General features: G+C 36.1%; 1 protein-coding gene and 1 long non-coding RNA gene across 10 annotated transcripts in view; both read left to right on the top strand.

Annotated features, from left to right (window-relative positions):
- Window positions 1-14,582, top strand: part of GRM5 (glutamate metabotropic receptor 5) — an 810,828-nt gene that overhangs the window by 568,822 nt on the left and 227,424 nt on the right. The gene's annotated exons all lie outside the window — the stretch shown is intronic.
- Window positions 1-14,582, top strand: part of LOC107967186 (uncharacterized) — a 132,117-nt gene that overhangs the window by 73,048 nt on the left and 44,487 nt on the right. Inside the window, exon 2 of the long non-coding RNA XR_010147623.1 lies at window positions 12,481-12,585. This is a non-coding gene — a long non-coding RNA (uncharacterized LOC107967186). The remainder of the gene's footprint in view (window positions 1-12,480; window positions 12,586-14,582) is intronic.

Here is a 14,582-nt window from a genome sequence, read left to right as displayed (position 1 = left end):
CAAATGTGACACTTACTAGGCTAGAATCATATTAAACAAAGATACCTTAGGCACCATCCCTGTTGTCAAGCATATTATTGCCCAGTAGAAGGAAAAAGGAAAATTAAAGGGGAAAAACTACTTCACAGTGTTGTAGAAGTTATTGTGGAAGTCTACATATATTTCAGAGGAAACACACAAAAAATGTATTATTAACCAAGCCAGAGTTGTGGGAGTAAGAATAATGATGATGCTATTCCTAGAGAGACAACACCTGAGTTAAGCTGTTTGTTGGGCCGTGTTAAAGAGGTCAAGGAGGAGCAGAGGGATTCCAAGGGTTATCAATCTAAGGATTATTCAAGGGTGATTAGCAAAGGTTGGAACCAAAGGGGGCCATAATGATCAACATTTATTGCATGCCTATTACATGCCAGTCACTCAACAAATAATTATTTCTTCCAATTTTTACTCAAGCTTCTGAGATATGTGATCTTAGGTTCATTTTAAAGATGAGGGAACCAAGACACAGACAGACTAAATAATATTCCCAAGGTCACTTAAGTAGTAGATGGGGCTTTTCAGAAATGCCTACTTCTTGAATGCCTCAGGAATTTCTCAGCATGAGCAAAAAGTGATTGATTGAATAAAAACGCTGAGGTGGATTGGCTGCTAGAGGCTCTATCACTACAGCCTACCAAAAGCAGCTCCTCTCACAGATATCATTATTGACATTTTCTCTGCCAACAATCTGTGAGGTCTCACACTGGGTGTTGGAATTAAATAGAGAGACACTTAAGTTTTCCATCTTTTTGGAGACACAAGACTGGTACAGAAAAGAACCATAAAAGTTGGAAGTTACAAAATATGAAGAAAATAAAAGATAGAAGTTACAAGATCTACAAGGCCAAGGTCCAAATGAACTGCTCAGCCTAAGAATGTTATAGTGAAGAGTAAAGAGTATCAGGCTGGACATGGTGGCTCATGCCTGTAATCCCAGCACTTGGGGAGGCTGAGACAGGTGGATAGCTTGATCTCAGGAGTTTAAGACCAGCCTGGGCACAATGGTGAAACCCTGTCTCTACAAAAAATACAATATTAGCTAGGTGGGGTGGCACGTGCTTGTAGTCCCATCTACTTGGGAGGCTGAGGTGGGTGGGTGGATCGAGCCCGAAGGGTTGAGGTTGCAGTGAGCTGTGATTGTACCACTGCACTCCAGCCTGGGTGATAGAACAGAACAAGATTCTGTCTCAGAAAAAAAATAAAAGAAAAAGAAAAAGAAAAAAAATTAGGAGAAGTGAGTAGTAGAGAAAAAGCAAAAGCTTTGGGTGACCATAACCCTGGGTTTAAAATCTGGCTTTTCCATTTCTTGACTATATAACTTGTGAAGTCACTTAAAAATTCTACGGTATATTTATTTGCTATCTGTAAAATATAACAATTATAATTGAGTATCAATTAAAATAGTCTAGTATACAGACAGGCATACACTCTCTCTTCAATCAATGTCAGTCATCATTTTTAATCAATGTACTCTACTAGACTTCCTTATTTCTGAGTAAGCATATAGATACATATTCTGGAGTACGTAGGACTTACTTCAACCTTAAACTCAGTGTTTGCCAAATGTTTTCACTTTTTAAATGGTTCTTGGATATTATTTTTTAGATTCTCAAAAGTACCTCTGATAGAGTTGTTATGGGTTGATTTCTGAGTCAGGATTGGATTCTAATACCAGAGCAGTGCTGGTTCACCAAATGAGCCACCTTTATTTTCTTTTTAGAAAGGCATCATGGTGCAGTAGGACACGCCCTACCATTTCTGCTGTGAAGCGTTAATTTCCTAAAGCATGACTTGAGACCAGTGACACCTGCCTTTCAAGATTCATGTAGGGATTGAAAGGTGGGGTGTGTGAAAGGCATAGAAATGTGCATTTTCATACCATAGGTGCTCGATACTTGTTCCTTTCCTTCTCTTCCATTCCCCACTCCTGGGCTTCAGTTGCAAAAGCTATAAAATAAAGGGGCGAGGTTTTAAGATTTCTGAAGTCCCCACTAGCCTATTATGCAATGACTGCTGAATATCTACTTAAAGCAAAGGTGACCTTGTCATAAATAATGGTTTGCTGCACAGAATGTCTAGCTGTTAATGTCTCCCTGTCTGTTTGTAATGTATTGCTATTAGGCCTCGGTATAATTTTCTTTCCTGTCATTTTTTCCCTCTGGCCTTTCATTAATATTATTCACTTGAAAATACTTAATGTAAATCAAATTGCTCTCATTTGGCTTTCCACTGCAAGAAGACGCAAAGTTATTTATCTAACTATGGTCCTAGATTTTTAAATTTAGACCTTAGGAAATGGGAGGTATATGATTAATCTGCCCTTAAAATTGTGATATAGGATGGAACCTTACTAGTATGCTTCTTACATTAACTTCACAAATCTGTGGACAGTTGCCTTGTTCAGCAACCTTTGTATCATTTCAATATTTTCTTGAAACAGCTTTGAATTTTGCTTTTGATGTTTGCCTAACTAGTCAATACAAGCTTCATTACCATTGACAATTAACTGCAGTAACTTCTAGCATGTATAGCCAAATCTGTATGTGTGGTCAATCATCTAGAGCTAATTAGAAGTATCTGCTGCTTATGGGGCTACAATATGCCATTTTTGGTTAGTGATTACTTGTGGAAAATTGTTATTCGGTTTCTGATACGATGCAATGTGATTGTATTTGCCTCAAATCTCCTCCAGCCAGGCTGTTTGGTTCACTGATAATTTGGATCCTGGTAAAATGGCCTAAGGCTTATCCTGAGGCTTTGTAATCATATCTCTCACTGGCTCTGAATCCTGCAAGCCCATTCAGCCTGTGAGAGTCCACAGAAGAAAAGATACAATGCCTTCTATGAGGAGGTCACCATTGAGGGTCGTTATGAGAAAGGCCTGGCTCTGTCATTTCCAGTCACCCTAAACTTAATCCAGCAGTGAGGCAAATTATTTGGCATGAGAAGTGTGGATGTCCTAGATGTTTGGAAACTGAGATTGAGATAAAGTTCCATTATACTCAGGTTATGAAAATATCATCTGCTCACCACTTTCCCCTTCCTCCTAGAATCTTGTACTAGTAAAACCTGAACATAACATGAAGTCTATCGTGTACCCAGTTTGGTGCCAAGTAGTGGCAACTTGAGTAGATATTTTCTCTTGATATTTTCCTCAGAGCTTTACACATTTACTTGCCTACTGGATTCTTACAGAAGAAGTGAGATGGTCCATCACCCTTCTCCCTTAAAACTGTGGGTCCTGCTGTAATAGCCCATGCAAGAACAGACATGGGGTTTCTATAAAACAGGGCTAAATGGCAATTCTGTTGGAAGGAGAGCCTAGGAGAGTCTCCTTGAAGGTATATTTTCATAGCAATCTCGCTGTTTTTAAATGCATCTTTTCAGAAGTTGATAGAATTTGTGGGGGGCTATATCCTCTCTAATACTAGTCCTTGATGCTATTTCTGCATGAAGAGGAGCTGACTGGAGCTTCCTCCTGGTCTTGTTTCTGCTTCATCTATTCTGACTGGGGTAGGGGGTCTTAGATGGTAGAGCCTACCAACACTCTGTAGAAGCAGTTCTGTAATTACTTTTACACTTCCCAGATGGCATCAATATTCCCAAATGGGCTTGTTAAAAATGCATTCCTCACACCCATAGATTCTCAAATAGAAAGCCTGAGGTAAGGACAAAAACATTCCTTTTCTACAAACTGCCAAAGAGAAACTAAGATAGGTGTTCCAGAGAGGTCGTACTTTGAAGGACTTTCTCTGTGTAACATGATTTCTCCCTCTCCTCATAGGCTCTTCATAGAAAGGAACAATAAATACCTGGAGAGTCACCAAGAGAGGATATGAGACTCCCAGTTGCTAAGTATCAGCTCTCCCTTGGTTAGCAAATTAAAGCAGGTGGTATTATGGAAAGAACATTGGATAAGAGGTTAGAAATCTGGATCCCAGATTTGACTCCACTCCCTAGTGTTATCATCTGTAGCCATTAATGTAAATTTCCTACCATCTTAGGTTTCCTTTTCCAGGAAATAATAATTTTGATAATATTATTCCTGCTTATTTCAGAAAACTGTTTTGAGGAGCAAATAAGATAATGGCTATGAAAGTGCTTTATAAAGTATTATGCAAATGTAAATAATTATTATTACACCTTTCTAGAATTAGAAATGATCAGAGATTGAACTACATGACCACCTAGATCTTCTGCAGCTCTAATCCCTATTATTAGGAAAGGGGTTACACAAATGTCATTCAATGCCATGCTTTTACAGCTATTTAAGAGTCTATAAATATCTGTGGCACAGCCTAACCTTCCTTCCACTTCACCGCAGCTGAACATGGTAATCAGATGGCAGTGGGGGTGGTTTTCATGAATTTCTTTTACTGGGGTAGATATCTTGCTGGGCCACTTCCATATTGTTTTAAATGTGTTTGCTTTTATTAAACAGGTGTATGTTCCTGTTGCTGCTTGTCTACATTTCTCTGCCTCCATTATCCTCACAGGTGGATCTATTTCCTCCAGGAAATCCTCTCTTAACCCTCCCACCCACACACACCACCAGAACTTTGAGCCACTACTGCTTTCCATGTGTGCTCAGTACTTATTAGAGAACTACCTCACTAGAAAATAAATTACTTGATAGTATAGCTTAGTATAGATTATGTCTTGCATATATTATTGAAGAACTACCTTACTAGAAAATAAATTACTTGATGGTATAGATTAATATACTATAGTATAGATTATGTCTTGGTCATGGTCTAACCCCTGCACATTTTCATGGCACATTGTATGTGTTTGATAAGGAGTGAATGCATGAATGTAAGAATAAATGTCAAAGGAATCCCATGTATAGGTTCAAATATTTAGTTTTTGAGTTGGAACTGTAAAGACTTTCCTGGCAGAAGCAATAAGAATGTCAGAAGTCTCAGCCCCATCAAATGAAGTTTAGCAAGAAGTCTAATCACTCTAGGCCTAAACCTGGGAGTGAGGTTACTGTGTTGCTACACCTACCAAAGCAGGTGCCCTATTGCAACCAAGTTGCAATATTTCATTCTCCCTACTGTACTGGTCCAGTTGCAAAAGTGAATTTTTGCTTCATTTCTGTACTCTGTAGTTTGCCTGATTATCTTCATGGTATTCCAGACCAGTAATGTCAGCTGGTCCTGACTAGCCACCCTGATATTTGTTATTTTCATCATAAATATCATTTAATTACCTACCAGTGAACTCCTCTTAAGCTGTGGTTGCCTCCTAGTTTCCCAACTCTTTGTCTGCCTTCTATATTTGACTAATTAATTGCTACAGGTAAAGCTGTTCTTCTATCCTGAACACATAGTATACAATCCTAATCTACTATAGCAGTGAACATAGCAGGAAGATACCACCAACAGATCCCATTTGGGCTATGATGGGACCGTATTCTGGTATATCTCAGATTGCTCCACCATCCTTACTAGGACTTACCTCTGTGGCTAGATAATCTTCCTCCAACCTGCCAAATCCTTTACTCTTGGAAGCAAATTCTGCTTAATCCTAGCTTCCTTCACCATCTCCTGGTCCCATGATGCTGAGATCTGAGCATGCCTTGTGCACATACTGGCTTTGGTTGAAGATGTGCTAATGATGAGAGAGAGAAAAACTACTCCTGAGTCTCACGAAGCCTTATTAGATTAAATTTATTATTTTTGTTAACAGCATGAACTCTAAAGCCAGATTGCTGAGGTCCTAATCTCAACTCTGTCACTCTGGTGGAGTAATGTGGGAAGGTTACCTAATTCTCCTGTGTCTCAACTTCCTTATCTTTGAAATGAGTATGGTAACACTACCAACTTCTTATGGTTACTATGACAATTAATAGTTGAAACAAGTGGAATACTGAGAACAGTACCCAACTGAATCTTAAACATATATTCTCTAAAAATATATGTACTGCTCCAAGATATATTTAATAGTCTTATTAAAATATTAGTTGAACAAACATCCATGAGTCAATAATAAGAAAAGTAAATAACTAAATATAAAGAAATAAGGGAGGCAATAGAAAGCTATTATTCCCCATGGCAGAATTTGAATTAGTGAATATAGAAAAAGTTAAAAAGATGGAAAAAAATTATCCTGTGGTAAACACCAAAATAATAGTTTCAGTAATCAATAACTGCTAAAATTAGTGTGTGGAAGTAATGAGAAATAGGATATTTTCATATTCTGAAAGTATTCTACAATGTACTTAGCCATTACAAAGTAAAAATAGTAAACTTATACTGGAGAAACTTGATAAAAGTAATGTTAGCCAAGTGATCAAATTGAACACTAACATAATGAGACAAATCAGTATCATGAGCTTCTTTATATAATGTCCCAAGAAGTCGCAAAATAACTTCTGTTGTGTTCTTACTATAAATGCCTAATCTACATATTAAATATAATCAGGAGTAATATGGAACAAGCCAAATTGTGCTACATTCTGTAAAACAATTAGCCAGTGTATTAGTCCATCCTCACACTGCTATGAACAATTGCCCAAGACTGGGTAATTTATAAAGGAAAGAGGTTTAATTGACCCAAAGTTCCACATGGCTGGGGAGGCCTCAGGAAACTGACAATCATGATGTAAGTAGAAGCAAGTACCTTCTTCACAAGGTGGCAGAAAAGAGAAGTGTGAGCGAAGGAGGAACTTGTCAAACACTTATAAAACCATCCAGTCTCGTGAGAATTCACTCGTGATCACGAGAACAACATGGGACAACCCGCCCCCATAATCCAAACACTTTCCACCCTCCCCACGTGGGAATTACAATTCAAGACGAGATTTTGGTAGGGACACAAAGCCTAACCATATCAGCCATTATTCTTCACAAAGTCATCAAAAACAAAGAAAGGCTGAAAATCTGTCCTAAATTAAAATAAATGTAAGATGATACAATAAGTATATGGAGTATATGATCCTGAATAAGATTTTTGCCTATAGAATACTTTAAGTAAGTATATGGAGTATATGATCCTGAATAAGATCTTTGCCTATAGAATACTTTAAATAAGTATATGGAGTATATGATCCTGAATAAGATTTTTGCCTATAGAATACTTTAGTGGGGCAATTGATAAACTTTGAAAAAGGTCAATGGATTAGTTAATAGTTTAGAAATGGTGTTCCCTGGTGTTGAAAAACTGTACTAGTTTATGTAATATGTCAACATTTGGTGAATTTGAGTGAAGAATGCAAAAGAATTACGCATTAGTGAGATTTTTGTAAGTCTTGTTTACCATATGCCAAGGAGAATAGTAGTTCTAGCTCTAAGAAGGTTACAGAAAGCAAACATAGGATTTATAAGTCCAAGTGCTTATAGTCTAGTAAAGGATATAAAATGACAATGTAAACAATGCTATGTGCTATGAAATACGTAATTTTAATTTTATGGAAATTTTGGAAATATAGAAATGTATTCTAATGGAAAGTGAAAAATATACTTCATGACCAAGGCAGCATTTTAGCCACACATTGAATGACATCTGGAATTGGAGCATGTAAAGATAGGTGAAGAAGAGAGTGTAAGAAACGCGTGACCAAGAGCCAAGAGCAGTTGATTTCAATGAAAGGTTCAGGACTGGAGCATTGGGTATTTGTAGAAGGCTAGCTGGGCATGAGTATTGAGATTTCATTAGGGAAAGTGTTGAAAGCAATGACAAAATGTCATGATTTCATTCAGTAGTCCGTAAGAAGCCATGGAAGTTTTTTGGGCAGGATAATGTCAAGATTGGTAAACAGAGATGTATAAGAGTGACTGTGTTAGATGAGGTGGAAGGAAGGATCAGGGCATATCCATTGACCACTTTATGTGATTTAAACATTCAACATTAAGAGAAGAAGTATTCCACAGGTATTTGCATTGCTTTCTTAACTGTGAAATAGTTGTTCATGTTTAAATGGACTGATTAAGAATCATGAACTCAGAGCTCTTCACATTTGCAGAAGCAGATGGTGGAATTAAAGAGACCTCTTAATACATTTTTTACCCAGCTTTTCCTACAATAGATGGGACAGCTTTAAATAAAGGCTTGGATGTGGATACATATTTAATTATAACAAAATTTAGGAAATGCAACATTTCAAGTGCAATTCTGTAATCTGAAGACAACATTTTTCTGTGGTTCTGATCATTGATTTTTCCACAACATTTATTAAATATTTATTTATTGCACAAATGTTGAAATGTGTTTCTTAAGTTACCAGTTTATATAATCTTTTTTCACTCTATTCTGCCACATAGTATAATAAAAATAGATTTTATAATTGTGCTAAAGTACAAATAATAAAATAACATAAAATACAGAAACATTTCAAAAAATTCTTGTGATTTCAATCATTTAGCCAGACTCAAACTGTCTTGCTTCAAAAATACTCTCTGAATACATGAATTTTAAAAATCTATTTTCACTAGATGAAATTTCACAACTGTCTTTATTCTAGTTTATTCATTTTCACATCTATCTTTCAAAAACATTGTAATCATGAATTGTATATTTGTTGGAAAGGTTCATGAACATGATAATTATAGGATTGTATAACTGCTCTCATAAAGTTTCCAAATATAACTTGATGATGACATTTAAAAAGTTATTTTAAAGCTAAATTTCAGTTTGTCTTTTAAATCTGTTTAAATGGATCATGCATATTGTAGTATAGATAGATGTGAAAGAAGATTAGATGTGATAAAAATCTATGGCCAAGATGAGCCTGCTTAAAATCATGACAAGCTTCTTCCCTTCCTTTTTATTTTCTAAATATATGATGAAAAAATATCACAAAATGTTCTGTACAAGACTCTCATGTAACTATTTTGTTGTTGTCTCCATACTGGCATGTCAGTACAGAGGACAGATCACTATACTTGGGCTTCAAAACATCAGTAATTATTGTTCCATTCATAAGCATTATGGACTCTCTGAAGTTCAATTTTCTTATTTTTGAAGCAAGAAATTACCTGTAAAAACTTAGCCCATAAAAGATGTTTAATACATGTTATACAGTCCTGAATTTCATTACTTTTAATCAACATTTAAGTGTTCATTGAATACCTACTGGATTAAAGCACCAAGCCTCCCAGAGAAAAAAAACTCTTCTTGACTTCAACATAGCTGTAGAGGCTACACATGCAGGGACAATTCAACTCTTACCTCTGTCTGTGAAAAGGTTGAGACCTAGATGTGTGCCCTGATAGCATTATACTGTTAAAGGAGGCATCCACAATGAAATCTGTGTCTGAGCATAAGAAGCAGTAACTTATGAGAATGTATCATCTTCATTGAAGACATGAAATCTTTTCATAGTGTGAGCTTTAAGTTGCAGGTACACCTAGGTCTCAACACAGTATGTGTGATTCAATTTCTCCTTCTTCCTCTAGTGACCTCCTTCTTCCTAATCCTAGATTCTATAATCAATTTGTTTAGATAACTTATTGGTTTAACATTTAATCTGATCTATCCACTGCATGTATTTCCTAGATGAAGGGACAGACTTGGAGGCTGTGCGACAAGCCTGCTGAGGCACAGCACGGGAAACTTAGCATAGGGGTCAGACCTTTTCCAACACTTTTCTTGTCAAACTGAGCTGCCTCATTTTTAGTATATTGATAAACAGTTCAGTGTCCCTAGTATAATGGCTACTGATACCATGAAAGTGGCACTTTAATCTTGTCATGGTGTATTACAGTATTTTCATGCAAGGGATTACATGGCAGAGAATCAGTGAATTATCCAGAATCCCCTTCAATTCCCATCCTGCAGGGAAATGTGCCTGAGTAGACCAGCTGGAGGCACCATGAAAAATGCCAGCAAAGCAGGACCCCATGCCCCTCACACTCACATATTTGTAACAAAGTTGGAAAGGAAATCAGGGAACATTAACTCTACTATGTAATAAGAGACATTTGTTGGTTGAGAAAATAGCCTTTTTAGTAAAGGGGGGCTCCAAAATTCAGTTGCTGGCATCAACCTGCCCTGTTTTTGAGTTGACTAAGATATACACATCTAGCCACTTGCAAAGAGATACAAAAATTTGGGAGAAAACAAGCCTCCAGGACCTTCAGAACTTACCCTTCTTTACCTGAGTAAGGGTTGGATAATCATAAAATCAATTTGCACATTAAAACACAAAGATCCCGCAGAAGTCAGTTTCTGTATCCAAAAATAAAGTTAATTTCATGTAAACATTAGGCATCCGTTACTTTCAGGAAAGTCTTGTTTAGGTTTGTTGCATTTCTGTGTACTTGAGGCTGACCTTATATTTTGTAAATGTTAAAACTGAAATTGTCATTAGAAATCATAGTGTTCAATACCTTTAACTGAGACTAAAACAGGTGAACAGGTTTTTCTAAGGACATAAATAGGTTGACCACAAATGATTATCTAAATGATTGTCTAAATGACCACAAATGATTGTCTAACTTCGAGAGTGCTCAGAAGTGTTGTAACTCTGGGAGAACAATCATAAAAGGAAATGTCACAGGAAAACATAGGCCATATGGTTGCTCCAGCATAGAAATAATTAGTAATTATATCTTTTGAATTTGGTTATCAATTACACGAGTACACCACTTCATGATCTTGGGAAAGAGCCTGTGGCTGGCTGTGCATGTAGTGTATCAGTAGTGTGAAGGACAGTATTAACGCAGTCAATGTCTCCCGAACGGTCTGACATTTTGACATGGTGACTTCACAGAATTGAGATTAAAATGAAAGGATGTTGAATTATTTTCCAGTTATAAATTAATGGGAAGACAGAATACACAGACAGATGTCAATGCAAGTGTGTGGCATTGTTCCTAGGTACACCCTGGGGCTGCCTACCTGCCCAGGATATCAGGCGTGAAGGCAGCAGACCCATTTCAGATCCTGTTTACCAGTCAGTGGGAAGGAAGCCCCAACCTACTTCCAGGATTTCCTTGGCTCAGAGACTGAGGACTAAGCTCACTCCTGGGGAAGTTATTATTGCAGATTGCTATGTGGAGAGAAAGTTGGCAAAGATGATAGCAACAGGAACAAACAAAGTTTTACCAGTGTGAAACCAAACAACAAGGTAACGGGCACAGAAAACGTTTATCCTGAAAACTCGTTTTATTTCATTTTTCAGCAAAATGAATGTTGGCAAAGCTACATTTTTAGACAAAATTTACTGACCACAAAGTGCCAGAGAAGCTGAGAGATTTCATATCACTGTTAAAGTAACAGCTATCTTTGGGCAAATGAAGGAAAAGCCCATGAGACAGGAGTGAGAATGTGGTGAATATCATCATTTAAAAAAATAAAACTAAACAATGTATTTCTTCGAGTTATATAAGATGATTTTATTAAGAATGAATAACTCAAGTGTTAGAGAAGCAGGACTAGCTTAAGATCTTAAGATAGGTTTATTTTGAATTGTAAAAATCAAATGTGCAATCTCAATAAGATGAAATTAGTTTATGAGTAGATTAGAGAACTTATTTATTTTAATATGTTACTATCTAATTAAAATACTAATTTAGCAAACCCAGAATCCATCTATGATGTCTCTCCTTGGTCAGCTAGCACAGCCATCTGGTTACCAAATATTGTTGACTCCATCTCTGGAATCCATTTCCAATTTTCCATATTCATTGTCAATAACAAACACTTAATAAATCCATAATTGGTTGTCTTTGTTTAGCACTTACTGTACCAAGTGTTATATTTTGAAGAAAAATGATACACAGAATTTTGTTACTAGCATCTGTGACAGACAGAAAATGATGAAAATATTCTGTAATCTAAAAAGTTACAAAGTTACAGCATGTTAAGTAACTGTAACCAAGAGAATTTACTATTTTGCAAGAAAAAATTTAAAATAGAAGATATTTGGATCAACTTATGTTGTAACTGTTTCCTGAACTTCAGTCATTCATTTATTGGAAATAATTGGCTATAGTGAATAATGTTGCAAAAAACATGGGAGGGTGGGTCTCTTTGAGATCTTCATTACAATGCTTTTAGATATATATCCAGAAGTAGGATTGTTGTATTATATGGTATTTCTGTTTTTCATAGCTACTGTACCATTTTACATTCCTCCCAACAGTGTACAAGGGGTCTAATTTCTCCACATTTTTGCCAACACTTATCTTTTTAAAAAATAATAATAACAGGTGTGAGATGATATCTTATTGTAGTTTTGATTTGCATCACTCCGTAATTTGTGATATGGAGGGTCCTTTCATATACCTATTGGCCATTAGTGTGCTTTCTTTGGAGAAATGTTTATTTGCTCCTCTGTTATTTAGGTTATTTAATTTTTTGCTACTGAATTGCAGGAATTCCACCTCTAAGTGAAAAACAGCAATTTTATAAATATAAGTTAATTATAAAAATGCATGACTATTGAAATAAAAATATTCATCAATAATGACCTAAAATAATCTTGTATATTCCCAGCATCCCTTACGCCATACTTTGGTAAATACTGTTCATGGTCTTAGAAATGCCAAGCAAGCAGACAGCAGGAAACTAGTGATCTAGAATCAGCAAGAAACCTCTAAGGTAAGGGTGGGATTGGTCATAGACCCTCTTTTTCCCTATTTTTCTCTCACTACTGCATTTTGTTTTCATGAATGCCAACTGCCTTTCTCTAAAGTTTATTAATGTCCTTGCACTCCCCTAGGACAAAAAACAGTTACAAGAATAAAATTTACACGTTCTCGAGAAGTTTATCTGCTATTGTATAACATAAAGAAGCAGAGAAAATGTCTAGACCTGTGGGTCAACTCTCAGAAATCTTAATATGTAACCACAAAGACTGCTATTTTCGGCTTCTTAATTTTCACTTGTTAATGTGTCTAAAACTACCATAGCTTAAATAATAGCTTGCAATTTCTGAAAACAGAAAATCTCATAGAAAATTCGCTGGGTTTTCAAGGTATGCCATATTAAGACAACTCCTAGCCTCCAACATGCTTAAATTGAAAAGAGATAATTCAGAGTCTGGAACGTGGGTTCCATCCCTCACAATGCATAGTCTGAGAAGTATTTGATTTCACTGAGTCTCATATTTCATATATATATATATAAAATGGAAAAATTATTTCTTAACCTGTATATTTTTATCAGGATTTCCAGAACCTTCCCAAACAGATAAGAGGATGATATATATTTTAAGTTATTCAATGACTGACTCTTTTTAATTGGCAGCTGTTATACTCAAGATATTATCTTAGATGCTGGGGATAAGCAGCTAAGCTAAGCTGAATTTGTTTCCACTTTCAAAAAGCTTCTAATCTAGTGAGGAGAATAATGCATCAATACTCAGAGAAACTACACGTTATAGTACAAGGTAGAGTTCTATCCTATAGAAAATGAATTTTTCCATTTGCTGTTATAATTAAATATTGATAAATAGATTTATTGGGTCATGTCTATGAAATTCATTTAGCAAGATCAATAGATTGTGCTATAATAAAAGTACTAAGGAAATTCATAAACAAACAGAAAATGCACTGAAGAAATCATTGCTTTGAAAGTCTTCTTTGGCAAGAGCCTTAATTTAAGGCATCTATCACTGCCACTCAGTCCTGGAAAACTATAGCCAGGACAGGACATCCACAGTCTCTAGGGCAGAATGATTTCTATCTAACCAGAGGGGTGGGCAGGGGACAGTCAAGTGGATGGAAGGAGACCTTGTAATCTGAGCCAAAAAATTTTGCATGGTAAAGAGTATTTTTCACTCCACTAACCCTTAATCAGAAATCTCTTTATCTTCTTTCTTCATATATTCACACTCATTCTGAGTATTTTTCACGTTAAGTCATATTCTCTGAACAGCAGGAAAAGAAACTTTGATATCAGAATTATCTTAAATTTATAATCCTTTTCTCTAAATTCACGTGTCCTCATCTGAAAAATAAGGCGATTTTATTTACAAATTTATTATTGTTGTGAAGGTGTGACAAGATAACATTGACAAAGTCCCTCGTGCCCAGCACAGTGTGTGGCACATCATAGAAGTTCAGCAAACGTCAGTTCCTTCCCCAGAGTCAAGGTTAATTATATCTTGTTTTCAAATATTGCAATTTTTTGTTTTATATATTTATGACATTTATTAATAACACTACAACTCAACTAATTCCTTTGGACATAGGTTCATTGGTTCATTCATTCGAAAAACATTAATTGATATGTCCATGGGCTAGCCACTGGATTAGATTCTTGAAGTGTAGAAATTAATAAAGTAATCTTGCATTCAGGGAATTTTCAGTCAAACAGGAGACTACATTTCAACAATTGGTTTTAGTTTAGTTTGCTAAGTGCTATGATAGAGACATGTACAGTGTGTAGTGGGGCTCAGAGAAAGGAGTGGTCAAAGTTGGTGGTAGGCAGGGATGTTTCAAAGAGGGATTGGATGAATAATTATTACCTCAATTAGTGAAAAGGACACTAGAATGTAATCCAAGAGACTCTGGACAAATCTTACTTTTGTGGTCATTTTTGCAAGGCATCATTTATACTGAGCATTGATTCAATGGTCTTAGGTCAGCTCAGCC

This window comes from Pan troglodytes, chromosome 9 (assembly GCF_028858775.2).
Source record: "Pan troglodytes isolate AG18354 chromosome 9, NHGRI_mPanTro3-v2.0_pri, whole genome shotgun sequence".
Classification (NCBI taxonomy): domain Eukaryota; kingdom Metazoa; phylum Chordata; class Mammalia; order Primates; family Hominidae; genus Pan; species Pan troglodytes.
This window is presented reverse-complemented; position numbering and strand designations above follow the sequence as displayed.